This window comes from Helianthus annuus, chromosome 2 (genome assembly GCF_002127325.2).
Source record: "Helianthus annuus cultivar XRQ/B chromosome 2, HanXRQr2.0-SUNRISE, whole genome shotgun sequence".
Taxonomy (NCBI): domain Eukaryota; kingdom Viridiplantae; phylum Streptophyta; class Magnoliopsida; order Asterales; family Asteraceae; genus Helianthus; species Helianthus annuus.
The window spans coordinates 30490596-30506069 of NC_035434.2; the positions used below are offsets into that span (position 1 = coordinate 30490596).

General features: G+C 39.2%; 1 non-coding gene across 1 annotated transcript; it reads left to right on the top strand.

Moving 5' to 3' along the window:
* The first annotated feature begins 14523 nt into the window (after positions 1–14523).
* On the top strand, positions 14524–14630 carry LOC118490010. Its single transcript, XR_004888021.1, has one exon. It is a non-coding gene; the product is annotated as a small nucleolar RNA R71 (small nucleolar RNA).
* Positions 14631–15474: the final 844 nt, after the last annotated feature.

Below are 15474 nucleotides of genomic sequence, written 5' to 3' on the forward strand. Positions count from 1 at the left end.
GATGGATGATATTTTCTTGAACCCGTTCAGCGATATGTACGCATTTGCAGGAAATACCGGAAACGATGATACTTCGTCAAGTAATACAAATGATAATTCGACGGTCGTGAAGAAAAAGGAAGCTTGGGAATCGGAAAGTGCGTTTGGAACGTTCAACAAACCCCCTAAGCTAATGGCTATCGAAGATTACAGTAGATGGTCGAGAAAATTTGAAGACTGGTTGATGGCGTTTGCTTTTGCTAGTTGGAAGAGCTTGAAGAACGGTTATAAACATGGAGATAAATCCGGTGAAATGTTAACTTCATCTGATGAGATTGATTCATTTGTAGCCGAACAGAAGTGTATAGCATTGTTATTTCAGTCTGTTCGTGAAGATATAATCTCACTAATAGATTATAAGAATGCAAAAGATCTTTGGATGAAGTTATAAAAGAAATGTATAGGTAGTGAAGAAATCAAGAAAAACAAAATGAAACTGCTTAGGAAAGAGTTTGACATGTTTGGGTGTCTAAAGAACGAGTCGGTTTGTAAAATGATAGAAAGATTCGGTCATCTGAAGCTAGAATTAGCAAGACATGGTATCAAATATTCTGATGAAGAACTTGTTGACAAACTGTTCGATTCATTACCAGACGAGGTGGATTGGAGATACTATGCGCTTATGCTGAAAAACACTATTGAGCCTGCAAAGTTGACTCCAGATTTGGTGATTGAGAGACTTGAAAGTCACGAACTGGAACTGAAGAAGACATACAAAGTCAATCACTCATCTTATCAACAAAATTTGGATCTATACTATCCGAAAAGCATGATGCCAAAAGCAACATCTCCCAAGACTGCATTTTCTGCTGAGAATGTGTCGACAACAAACAAAGAAAGTCAAAGCAGTCAAAGCAGTGGATACTACAGTGGTTATCACAGTGGATCTTCATCATCTGCAAGTCATTCTGATGCAAAGTTTTCATGCAACATTGCAATAGATTTGAAAAATGCACAGAATTTTGACGAGGAGTCGGCTAAGCAACAAATGGTATTCTTGGCATCTGTGTTGGAATCATATGAAGGGTTGGTGGCTGGTAAGATCGGGACACAAATCTGACGAAAGAAGATTATGACCAGATAGATCCTGAAGAAATGGAGCTGATCGATATTCGTTGGGCTATGGCAAGTGCTGTTCGTCGAGCACAACGTTTTATGGAAATTACAGGGAAGAAGACGTTTGGTGGTCCATCTACCAAGCTGGGGTTCGATAAATCCAAAGTGACATGCTTCAAGTGTAAGCAGAAGGGTCATTTCAAAAGCGAATGCAGAAACGCTTATGCTGATGAATCGGAGAACCCTTTCAAAGATGATTACTACAAGAAGGCGATTTATCACCAGAATAAATCTGAGCCGCCTAGATTGAAGCAGGCTGAAGATAACAGAGACAAATCTAGGGCCTTGCGGTGATCTACGATGATGAGGGGTATGATTGGAGCAGAGAGGTTCTACCGGAAGAAGATGCGGTTGGTTATGCATTCATGGCGAAAAATGAACCTATTCTGTGGAAAGACAACCGTACTGAAGAGCAGAAGTATAGATACAGAAAAATGATTGCTGAAAACAAGATCATTAGACTGTCTGGTATCTATTCGGAAGCAAAGCGAGCGAGAAGATGGGATCGGGACAGAGAGTGTTATCTTGATCCGTATGGAAACATTGCGATCGACGACAAAATACTCGATATCGAAGCTATCATCAAGGAGTATAAAGAAGAGGATGAGTATTGGCAAAACAAATGGTGGGGAACTTCAACCGAGAAAATGAAAGAAGAAGAGAAAGAGAAAGAAGAGAAAGAGAAAAAGGAGAAAGAAGAGATCGAAAAAGCAAAGAAGATTAATACTGGCATTATCGATACAACGCAGGAGTTGACTGCAGAGAACCTGGGAAAAATGGCTGACAAAGTGCTGGCTGCTAAAGCACTTGAGGTAGACTCTAACTCCGTGTCTGAGTCAAAAGGCCAGGTCAGTCCAAATTCGTCAACAAATGCGTCAGGTAAAAAGATCGAAGGAAATGCTGATTGCAAAAATTGCAACAGAGAGTGCAAATTTTGTAACACTGTCACGTATCTCAACGATGAGAAAGTTAAAAGTCTGACAGCAAAGGTTAGAAGCGTTGAGGATCAAATTCTTGGTCGTGACAAAACAATTAAAGCTTCAACTGAACGGATAAGAGAATTAACTGCTCAAATTGAAATTGATAAAATTGAACATGAAAAAGTTAAACGTGAAAATGAAAAGTTGATGCGTGTCAGTGTATATATGTTTTTAGATATATATTTAAGCCATTTTTACACTTTTAGCCAAGTTTTAAATTTATAAAACACGATATTCACTAACACTAAACACACATATGGGCAAGTGCACCCATCGTGGACGTAGTATAGTGTTGGTAAGATACCGAGGTCGTCCAAGGACACAAGAGCTTTTAATACCGGTTTATCCTCAACGTCTAATCAAATCAAAAAGAGAGAAAAATGTTTTAAACTAAGAAAAATAAAAACTAACTAAATGCTGAAAATAAAAATAAAATAAAAACAGATAGACAAGATGAATCACTTGGATCCAACACGTGTATTAGTATAACCTTTGATTATTTTCGCACTTTTGCACTTGTTTAAGAGATTATCTTAGTTATTGTAGTAGGCCCCTCTTTTGAAGGCGACGTTACCCTCAACCCAGTAGTTTGAGTCAGCAAGGATACAATCCTAAAGGGTCGGATTATTGAAAGATAATGAATTAAGTTATTAATGCAAATTATGGTAGGCCCCGCTTTTGGCGGTGACGTTACCCTCGGCTAAGTAGTCTGAGTCAGCAGGGATACAGTCCTAAATAGCCGGGTTATAGTATTAATAGTAGTTAACTTATGAGGGGGTCAAAGAGTTTGGATCCCCGCCATCCAATACCTATGGGCATTGAAGGAGATCCTACTAAATTTGACCCAGGTCCCTTGCAGGACCTCTAAACGCTGAACAAGGGCAAGACCCTTACCAAACCGTTCCCTTAACCCCCGACCAGGTAGCCAACATATCTCCATATAGACCGTGGAGATATGAATGGTGAAAATCTTTTATTTTATATAGACAGTAAAATAACGCCAAGACACCACGGACAAACGATAAGGAAAGATCACCTTCAACATAAGTAACTAGTTATTAAAGTCATTAATACAAAACCAAATAAAAAGTGCAAAAGATTAAAAATAAAAAGTATTATACTAAACACTTGTCTTCACCAAGTGATGTAAGAGACTTAGGCAAACATGGCCTTGATTGTCAAGAACTCTTACGATCAATCTTGGATCCCGAGACGACTCACACACTCTACGATGGACAATGGATGATGGTGGTGGATGATGGTGTTATGGTGGTGGTGGGTGGTGGATGAGGTGTGAGAGAGGTGGTGTGCCAAGGGATGAGAGAGAATGAAGCCAAGCTCCTCTATTTATAGGCTGAACAGAAGGCTGGACACGGCCCCGTGCCCGCCTGACACTCTCTCTCCTCATTAATTGTAATTGCGAATTACAATTAATGCGCCTGCTGTACTTTCACCACGCCCCCGTGCCCGCTGGACACGGCCCCGTGGTGGGCAATGGAAGCTTCTACTGGTTTGTCTTTTCTGCTGCTTCCTGGGCACGCCCCCGTGTTCGCTGGACACGGGGCGTGTTCAGACTCTGTTTCTTCTCCTTTTCCTTGGGAGATGCCGTTGAGGGTCCGGGCAGTCCACTTTTGTTCCTTTTCTTGTATTTATGGTAGAATTAGCTGTCTTTTTGCTTCTTTTGTGATTTTGAGCTCATTTCATCCTGAAAATACAAAAGGAAGACAAAAACACTCTTTTTCCAACATTAGTACTTAAAAAGGGTTAGTTTTATGCCTTAATTGATGTGATTTATATGTTGCATTTTACACACATCAAATACCCCCACACTTGAACTTTTGCTTGTCCTCAAGCAAAACTCTTTAAATGTGGCTTACACTCCCAAACGGAATAGGTAGAAGAGAAGTTTTTTAGCTTGTCCTAGAGTGTCGGGAATCCAAGGTTTTTATAGGTTTTATTTTTATTTATTTACAATCTTATTCGTTATGATTTATTTTGAACTTTTCATAAGATGAATTACTTATTTGGGCATAGCATGCCTTATTAAAATTCCATTTATATACAAGTTCACATACCTCACGGGAGATCACTCAACACTCGGCCGAAGGTGTATATTTTAGTGAATCACTCGAGAGCGGCACGGAACTTACGTCTTCCATAGGCTTGCCAAGCAATCAATCCTCCTCCTTTTTAACTTTTTACCTTTGTAAATATCAAGAGGACTTTTGGGTGAAGGCTTGGGTTTAAAGGTGGGTGGTTGGTTAGTGGTTAGTAAAAAGGGCGAAAATCGTAACAAGCGTCGGTTTTCGTGAAGTACCTTGTTTTTAGTGACTTTTTATTTTGAAGTATTTCTCCAAACAAGCTTTTGTAGCTTTTGTTTGTTTTTGACTTCCTCATTATCATTTTTTTTAATCGTCACATAAAAAGGCGATGTTTACGAAAAAGCGAACTTGTTACTAAAAAAATAAATAAAAAGGTTTTTGGTGGGTAAAAAGGGTTTTGGGGTAATGAAATGAAAGGTTTAGGCTCAAAGGGGCTATCTAGGGGGATTTTGGGTAGGTAAAAAAAATGAAAAATAATGGTTTTGAAAGAAAAAATGGTTAATCCTAATGCCTCCATCATTTACTTACTTGGGTTTAAGTTGGTAAGGACCGGGAATGTATCGTCGTGGCAAGTTCTAGATTTGTAAGGACCGAGCGGCTATTCACACAAGAAACGAAAAATGAGCATTTAATCTAAATATGTGTATTTTTGTGCTCAATAAAGGCTCAAAACTCACTTTTGTGGGAATGGGTTTTTAATGTGACCAAGCATATATAATCGAATTTTTAACTAGACTTGTTATACCGTTTCATAATTTTCTTATGTTGGTTCTTTTTTTTTTATCACGACGCTATCGGTTGTAAACTTATAAAAATATAACCTTTTTAGAACTTGTTATTCCCAACTTAAACTAAGACAAGTAAATAAAAAAAATGAAAAAGTTTTTGAAAAAATTTGGGGTGTTTAGCGGTTCCAATAGAGTTTTGTGTAAGGCTTGTGTTTAGGATTTTGCAAAATTTCAAGGTTTTAGCATCCCCCCCACACTTAAATTACACATTGTCCTCAATTTGTCCAAAAATAATGTTTTTGGTTGATTAGAATGTATAAAAGTGGGTTAAAAAGCAAAAATTTATGTTACTGGCATCCTGGACACGGCCCCGTGTTCACCGGGCACGGCCCCGTGGTCAAGTGCCAGTAACAAAAATTACAGAATTGAAACAGAAGCCTGGACACGGGGGCGTGTCCGCTGAACACGGCCCGTGTCCAGTTACCTGAACTGGGTGATTTTCTGCAGGGGCTCAGCACGGGGCCGTGTTGGTTGAGCACGGCCCGTGTTGAGCCTTCTGTGATGGAGATTTTTGTCGGGTTGCTCTGTTCTTCGTGCAAGGTTCCATTTTTCTCGTTCCCTTTTTCATCCATTACCACCATGAGTGTGTTTTATTCTGCAAAAACTAAAAGATTAAACTAAACTAAACTAAGGATAGATCCGCGGAATGCCTCCGTGGTGCGCCACGTTTATAAGGGTCCTTGGCTAGACCCGATTCCCGGTTATATATCTTCTGAGTGGAGTGCCTTGCTTCCCAAGTTACACCGTCGGAGAGCGGCATCCAAGCTTGAATCAATAACCTTCATGTAATTGACTGGGTCGTCGTCCTCTATTTTCTTCCCAACTCCGAACTTCACCTCATCGTCCCCATACCTCAAAGTCAGTGTTCCGTCATTCATGTCTACCACTGCTTGTGCTGTGGCAAGGAAGGGTCTCCCTAGGATAAGGGGGACCTCGGTGTCTTCCTCCATGTCGAGTATGACAAACTCAACTGGATAAACGAATCTGCTTACCCTTACCAAGACATTCTCGATGACACTTTGTGGGAACTTGACTGATCGATCAGCGAGTTGTATGCTTATTTTTGTAGGGCTCGTGGTTCCCAAGCCAAGCCTTTTGAACATCGATGAGGGCATGAGGTTAATGCTAGCCCCTAAGTCGGCCAAGGCATTGCGAACGGGTGATTCCCCTATTGAGCATGGAATCGTGAAACTTCCGGGATCGATTTTCTTTTGGGGTAGTTTATTGAGTACGAGGGCAGAGCATTCTTCGCCTAAATTAACTAATTGCAAATTTTCAATTTTCTTTTTATGTGTAAGGAAGTCCCTCATAAATTTAGAGTATTTGGGCATTTGGGTTAGGACTTCGATAAAAGGAATATTGACATGCAATTGTTTTAACAGACTTTCGAATTTTGCGAACTGCTCATTGGTCTTTTGACGAATTAACCTACCGGGGTACGGAACTCGAGGAGCCTTGGTAGGCTCTGGTGATGGGGGAGAGTTCTTTTCCTGCAGATGTGTTGGCATTGTTTCTTCCGTTGGTGGAGGTACTTCTGCAGGCCCTACGGTGCGGTTTCGTAGTGTGATGAGGTGAACTTGCGCCTTTGGGTTTGTTTCGGTATTGCTAGGTAATGCGCCTTGCGGTCTCTCGGAAAAATTTTGTTGTAACGCCCCAAAATCCGAATGTTTATAATTGACATACATTTTTATATAATGTACCCCGAAATAAGTAATTTAGACCATTTTACCTAGTTAAAGTTTATGGCCAAAACTATTAAATGAAGAAAATTGTGCCAAATATGTTAAGTGGTAAACATGAGGGGCTAGATGGATTAGAATGAAAGTGAGGGATTAAAAAGGGGTTAAACCAAAAACACACACCCTGGTGCGTGTTTTGGATCGATCAGAGCAGGGGAAAAACAAGGGTTAACCCTTGTTCATGCAAGTTCATCAAATCATCAAGGAAATGCGATGTTAAATGATTGCATGTCTTCAAATTTTCAAGTAGCTCAACATACCCAATAGAGTGGTAAGTTTAATTTTGTGTTTTGATGAATAGTAGGAGTTGGGTTTCACCCGAATCATGAGTTTATGAAACACTTTGTGTAATTGGAGGTTAAGAATATGGATTGGAGCAGAATTTATGTTTGGCCTTAGTGATTTGGTAAGATTATGGCAAAAACCCAAATTTTTAAGAAGTTAGTATAAGTATGATAATCAAGTGAAATCATACATATGAATTTTAGGGTGAATAATCTGGTTTGTGATACATGAATGGTGAATAGGTTGATGTAGGATGAAATAATCATGTATAATAAAATGATTGTAAATGTTATGTGAAGATGAACTAGTAGAGATATGCTTTATATACTTGTACATTATGCTTAGATGATAGTACGCACACCAAGTGTTTGATGAAATGTCTATGTGACAATAATATAGGAAATTGTATGCAAGTTGTGGGTCAATATGTATAAAGAGTGATAATGATGTGTTTGTTAGTAAACTACTATGAAGAAGACGTGTTAGATTGACTCCATGTGGAGATTTTGTTGATTTCATTCCCGGGTAGAAGTGTGCACTAATGGCTTGCACTATGCGTTTAAATGATGTGATGCACACCATGTGGTGGTTTGATCCGCTAGTTGTGAACTTGAAGTATATGTGAAGCATATGAGAGTCCTAAAAAGAATCATTGTTGGAATAGTATAAGGTTAGCTTAATACGTGTTATAGTGTTAGTTGTGGAGTTATAGAAATACTAGTATGAATGGAATGAATTACGTGTATGTGTGTGTACATAGACAAGTAATTATATGGTTGTATGTGTTCAAGAATATGATTACAAAATGCATAGGATGTCGTTAGCATGGTCCACTAACATCAATACGGACATATGTTCTTGAGTTGGAAATTTGTGTGCTTGATGGTTGACTTTCTGAAAAGTCAACGAATATGCGAATGGTATGGTTCGACTTATGAATGCTACTGTAAGGTTTAGGAATAAATATGTGTCATGAGTTAGGCTAATGACGTGTTAGACGTGCGTGTGTTTAATACGATGACACGACAGATTACATGAGTTTGAAATGACATGAACTTGGTTACATGTATTATGCTTGTTAGAAGTGACTATAGACTTCAAGTATGAATTATGTGATCGATATGATCGTTATCATGTACGATTGTGTATGCTAATAAGAATGTGATTTCGATGACATGGAAGTATAGGAATCATGTCGAGACGGAATCAAGCACGGAAGACTACGGGTCAAGAAGTGGCGAGGAAACAAATATGAACACGGATGCATGAGGTAAGTGATTCCGCAATCACTTCCTAGTTGTTATGTAATGTTATATGCAATCTAATTATATGTGATAATTGAGGTCAAATAGGAATGAGTTGTATGATGTCAATAAAGTATTAAACGGATCTTAGTTTGATCCAAGCTAGGCAGGTGTGATTAAGAAATTGTAGCTAAGTAGTGAGATTGGTTACTCATGCAAGAAATTCCTTTGTTATTAAGGATATAGCATAATTGACTAAAATGCCCTTGATAGGTATATCGGGCAAACGACCTTAGAAGTCGTTTGGAATCAAGATATTCGATTAGTATAATATTTAGGTCAAGCATGAAAATGTGGAGTATGTTTTTGTATGTCATAAACTACTTAATGCATAAATACCCATAACGGGTCAAGGTAAGCTTCTGACCAAAAATATGTTAAAAATAGGTAAGACATCCAAGAATTTAATCCTCTATGATAAATGACGTTGATATTAAAAGGTTCATGAGGAGTCGAGGTTAAGTAATCAGATTATGTTGATAAATGCACGAACGGGTCAAATAGTTAGAAAAGGGTAATATGTCGAATGCACGTAAGTTAAGAATTTCCTTAATCCGGAGGTAGGATTTTAAGATGATATGATAGAATGTGAATTTACAAGCATGTAGGAAGAAACGGGAGGTTAAACGGGTAAACGGTTCAAAAGTTATGCGCGTTTTAGTGCGTACGGACGACGAAACGGAACTGCAGAAAACTGCAGTTTCTAGAGGGCATCGCCGACGGGTATGGGGGCGTCGCCGACGGGCTCCAGAAAGTGAATTTTTGTGCTGACGGGTTAATTTCCTGTCTACGGGTTTTTGGGCTACGGGTAAATGCAAGGCCCGTCGCCGACGGCCCTAGGGGCGTCGGCGACGGCCTCCCCAAGTTCCAAAAGCTGAAATCTTGTTATTTAAGTTAATTTATGTATCGTAGGCTTCGGTTTGTCATCCGTGGTCTACGGCGGACCTTCCAAACATGATTTTGATGGTTCCTTAGATGTTTATGAGCTATAAAGCTAAGTCTAAGACCCATGTAAATAATGTATGATTATGTAAGAGGTACGCGTGATCTAGCACGTGTACATAAAGGTATGCATGTATGTAATGACGTAGGAAAGGCATGAACAAATGTAGATGTGTATGTATGTATGTATAAAGATATGTACGAGTGTATGCATGTATGTAATGATGTAGGAAAGGTTTGTACGTATATAGATGTGCATGTATGTATGTATAAAGATATGTACGAGCGTATGCATGTATGTAAAGATGTAGGAAAGGTACGTACGTATGTAGAAGTATATGCATGTATGTAATAAGACATGTATGAGAGTATACTCTTATGTAAAATTGTAGGGAAGATACGTACGTATGTAGATGTGTATGTATGTATGTATGTATGTAATTACGCATGTATGCATAATTTAGTCACGTTGAGGGTTAACGTTATTAATGGTGCACCTTGAGATTGAAAAGTAATGCAGGTACATTATTGAAGCCTCACCAGGAAATGGATACGCATGTGAAATGCTTAAAGTTTGAAAGATGACGAAATGTGAAGTGTACGCGAATGAATCTTGTTTATATAATGTGTACTAATGTTATGAATGTATGTGGTGAGTGCAGGTTATACGGTTAACGGGCGAATTATCACAAGAATTAGAGATCGAAGACCGAGTCACAAGATAGATTGTACGGGAATAATTAAGTATGTACTATTAGTAAACATGACTTATATTTTATCTTTGTAAAAGATACATTTTAAAACGAACTTTCAAGTAAGTCAAGACGTTTGTAATGAAAGAAATTTTATGGCACGAATTTCCGCTGCGACTTTTGACAAATACGAATTAGGGCGTAACAAGTTGGTATCAGAGCCCTGGTTTGAGAGAATCAAGTAAAAGGAGGCAAATGCTTGAACTCAAACCGGTGTGCTCTCGTGACCAAGAACCCGTACAATCCAAGACTCGATCGAGGCCTAAAGGCAAAAGCAAATGTAAGTATGTGTTAGGTTATGTATTTGAAGGGAACTAATAGTATGTTATGTGCAAGGTAAGCTTAAGAATTGGGAGAGGATGATCCGTGAATGCAAAATAGGATGAACGCTAAGGCGGACAAAGGTGCAAATAGGCAAATTAACCCCAGGTACACACTACTAATACGCATGAGTACCGATGTCAAAAGAAAGGGAAAGGGTCTCCTTGGGAGAGTAATTATTAAACGAAAGACAATGATGTGGTCTTGGGGGAGTTTTAGAAATATGCACGAAACTGAAACCCATTTCTCGGGCATAAGGCGATGATTACATGAAGGCACGAAACTAGTGTGTGAATTGCGCACCTGGCCAGTACGCAAGAAGCATATGACGTTCGTGAGACCGTGGCAATTATTGCAGGTATGTCTTGTAGAACTGGGTAGCAGGTGGGCGCTATGTTGTAGCGAATGCGAAATAGCAAACCATTGCGGATTTGGTTATGCTAACGAAGGTTATGAAAAGTTATGCGAGTCGACCGGTTCTAGCGAACAAGTCAAATAAGAATAAGCTACCATCTGTTTTGAACGAGTGATTTTGAATGCTCTAATGAATGCTAGAAGCTTAATCCGTTATACGGATTGAAAGAAGAAGTTATGTTAAAAGCGAAAAAACCCAATTATTTGGGTAGTGGAATGTGTATGCTTAACTCTCGTTGAGAGTGTTTATGCCAAACCCAATTATTTGGGTAGTGGAATGTGTATGCTTAACTCTCGTTGAGAGTGTTTATGCCAAACCCAATTATTTGGGTAGTGGAATGTGTATGCTTAACTCTCGTTGAGAGTGTTTATGCCAAACCCAATTATTTGGGTAGTGGAATGTGTATGCTTAACTCTCGTTGAGAGTGTTTATGCCAAACCCAATTATTTGGGTAGTGGAATGTGTATGCTTAACTCTCGTTGAGAGTGTTTATGCCAAACCCCAATCATTTGGGTAGTGGAATGTGTATGCTTAACTCTCGTTGAGAGTGTTTATGCCGAACCCAATTACCTGGGTAGTCGAGTGTGCAAGAAAGAAGAAAGCTCATATATGGATGGAACTAAAATGAAGTAATTATGATTCGACAACTGAGATGACTAACTTTAAAACCTTGTTGCTGAAGGTAGGTAAAGCTTTAAGTTTTTGTTAAACACATGTAAGAAAGAAAAGGTACGGATGATATGATTGAAACCGCTAGATAGATTCAAACATAGAAGGAATGAAGGGTATGGATGTTACGTTTAAATCCGTGGGACGGATTTAAAACATAAAAGGATGTAATGAACGCCTTTATAAGTAAGCATTAATATAGGTTTGAATATATAGGAACGATGAACTATTACTAACCGGTCAAGGAAATGAGAAGGTTACGTGGAAGCATGGCATGGAAAGTATAGATTGGTTAAGAAGAAAACATAGATATGTGTATGTGTAAATGGAAGTGAGAAAGGTTTCGGGGACGAAACCTTATTTAAGGGGGGTAGACTTGTAACGCCCCAAAATCCGAATGTTTATAATTGACATACATTTTTATATAATGTACCCCGAAATAAGTAATTTAGACCATTTTACCTAGTTAAAGTTTATGGCCAAAACTATTAAATGAAGAAAATTGTGCCAAATATGTTAAGTGGTAAACATGAGGGGCTAGATGGATTAGAATGAAAGTGAGGGTTTAAAAAGGGGTTAAACCAAAAACACACACCCTGGTGCGTGTTTTGGATCGATCAGAGCAGGGGAAAAACAAGGGTTAACCCTTGTTCATGCAAGTTCATCAAATCATCAAGGAAATGCGATGTTAAATGATTGCATGTCTTCAAATTTTCAAGTAGCTCAACATACCCAATAGAGTGGTAAGTTCAATTTTGTGTTTTGATGAATAGTAGGAGTTGGGTTTCACCCGAATCATGAGTTTATGAAACACTTTGTGTAATTGGAGGTTAAGAATATGGATTGGAGCAGAATTTATGTTTGGCCTTGGTGATTTGGTAAGATTATGGCAAAAACCCAAATTTTTAAGAAGTTAGTATAAGTATGATAATCAAGTGAAATCATACATATGAATTTTAGGGTGAATAATCTGGTTTGTGATACATGAATGGTGAATAGGTTGATGTAGGATGAAATAATCATGTATAATAAAATGATTGTAAATGTTATGTGAAGATGAACTAGTAGAGATATGCTTTATATACTTGTACATTATGCTTAGATGATAGTACGCACACCAAGTGTTTGATGAAATGTCTATGTGACAATAATATAGGAAATTGTATGCAAGTTATGGGTCAAAAGTTATGCGCGTTTTAGTGCGTACGGACGACGAAACGGAACTGCAGAAAACTGCAGTTTCTAGAGGGCGTCGCCGACGGGTATGGGGGCGTCGCCGACGGGCTCCAGAAAGTGAATTTTTGTGCTGACGGGTTAATTTCCTGTCTACGGGTTTTTGGGCTACGGGTAAATGCAAGGCCCGTCGCCGACGGCCCTAGGGGCGTCGGCGACGGCCTCCCCAAGTTCCAAAAGCTGAAATCTTGTTATTTAAGTTAATTTATGTATCGTAGGCTTCGGTTTGTCATCCGTGGTCTACGGCGGACCTTCCAAACATGATTTTGATGGTTCCTTAGATGTTTATGAGCTATAAAGCTAAGTCTAAGACCCATGTAAATAATGTATGATTATGTAAGAGGTACGCGTGATCTAGCACGTGTACATAAAGGTATGCATGTATGTAATGACGTAGGAAAGGCATGAACAAATGTAGATGTGTATGTATGTATGTATAAAGATATGTACGAGTGTATGCATGTATGTAATGATGTAGGAAAGGTTTGTACGTATATAGATGTGCATGTATGTATGTATAAAGATATGTACGAGCGTATGCATGTATGTAAAGATGTAGGAAAGGTACGTACGTATGTAGAAGTATATGCATGTATGTAATAAGACATGTGTGAGAGTATACTCTTATGTAAAATTGTAGGGAAGATACGTACGTATGTAGATGTGTATGTATGTATGTATGTAATTACGCATGTATGCATAATTTAGTCACGTTGAGGGTTAACGTTATTAATGGTGCACCTTGAGATTGAAAAGTAATGCAGGTACATTATTGAAGCCTCACCAGGAAATGGATACGCATGTGAAATGCTTAAAGTTTGAAAGATGACGAAATGTGAAGTGTACGCGAATGAATCTTGTTTATATAATGTGTACTAATGTTATGAATGTATGTGGTGAGTGCAGGTTATACGGTTAACGGGCGAATTATCACAAGAATTAGAGATCGAAGACCGAGTCACAAGATAGATTGTACGGGAATAATTAAGTATGTACTATTAGTAAACATGACTTATATTTTATCTTTGTAAAAGATACATTTTAAAACGAACTTTCAAGTAAGTCAAGACGTTTGTAATGAAAGAAATTTTATGGCACGAATTTCCGCTGCGACTTTTGACAAATACGAATTAGGGCGTAACATTTGTGCTAGTTGATTTATTTGTTTTTCAATGTTTTGAATGCTAGCTTGTTGATTCCTAAAATTAGATTCTAATTGTAGAAATCTTTCCGAGTTTTTCTTATCAGTGTCAGAGACGAGGCGAGATAAAGTATCTTCGAGCCTTTCTCGTCCACCTTGTTGTTGAGTGAAATTTTGTGACTCATTTCTTGATTGCTGAAAGTTTGTTCGTTGGGTTTGTTGGTTACTACTATTGCCGGTTTCCCTCCAACCAAGGTTTGGGTGATTTCGCCATCCTTGGTTGTAAGTTCCCGTTGGAGAACCCGACGGCCTAGGTCTATTATCAATGTAGTTTACCATTTCTTGTTGATCGTCCGTTTCTTTCATGCAACTCCAATTTTCATGTGACCCACCACACCCTTCACAAGCCATAACCGAGACTGTTTTTGTCATTTCTAATTTTTTTATTTTTGAAGAAAGGGCCTCGATTTGGGCTTGCAAAGAGGTGCTTTCGTCGACCTTATGGGCGCCCGGGGCAATAGACTTATTTCCCCGGGGAGTGTGCCATTGAAAATTAGTTTGAGCAATTTCCTCAATCTGATTATATATTTCGTGCGGGCGTCGATTACCTAAAAGTCCCCCGGAGCTAGAATCAAGTGTCTGCCTAGTGTGTGGCAACAATCCATTGTAGAAAGTGGATACTTGTTGCCATATTGCGAGGCCGTGATGGGGACACTTGCGTAATAGCTCCTTGAACCTTTCCCAAGTTTCATATAAGGATTCCCCGTCCTCTTGTGAGTATGTATTAATTTCAGCCATTAATTTAGCAGTTTTAGAAGGAGGGAAATACTTATATAGAAACTTTTGGGCTAGTTCATCCCAGGTGTTTACCGATCCAGCTGGGAGGGTGTTGAGCCAAGCTTTTGCTCGGTCTTTTAGTGAGAATGGAAACATACGGAGGCGAATGGCGTCGTTTGATGCTCCATTGATCCGAAAGGTATCACATATTTCTAAGAAATTAGTTATATGTAGATGAGGATCCTCGTCCGCAAGCCCGTGGAAGGTTGCGGAGTTTTGGAGCATTTGTATCAAATGCGGTCGAAGTTCGAAGTTATTGGCTTTGACATTCGGAGCATTGATAGCGGCGCCTAGATTACCTACGGTGGGCCGTAGATAATCCATAAGGGTACGTTGGTCCGCCATTGGGGGTGGATCACCCGAAACCTTCTCTTGGTTTTTGGCTTTTAACCTTTTTCTGAGAAAGCGTTCGGGTTCTTCTAGCGGTTCCTTTATGTCTTTATTGGAACTGGAGCTCATACACTACGTGAGGATGGCGTCGGGTTCCAAGTCCTGCAATAAAAACAGAAAATAATGTTGGTCAGAAGGTTCACCACGGCCCCGTGTTGAGCGAACACGGCCCCGTGGTCGGAATTACAGTGATTGTTTTTCAGATCCCAGTTACTGGAAGTTGGACACGGCCCCGTGTTACACCGGCACGGCCCCGTGGTCAGCCTTCTGTAACTTAAAAAACAAAAACTGCCAGTAACGTTGCTGAGCACGGCCCGTGTCCGACCAGGCACGGCCCCGTGCTGAGCTCTGCAGAAGCTGAAAATCTAAGAAAAATCCTAAAAAAAATTAAAGAAAAATAAAAATATGATTAGGCCGTTGA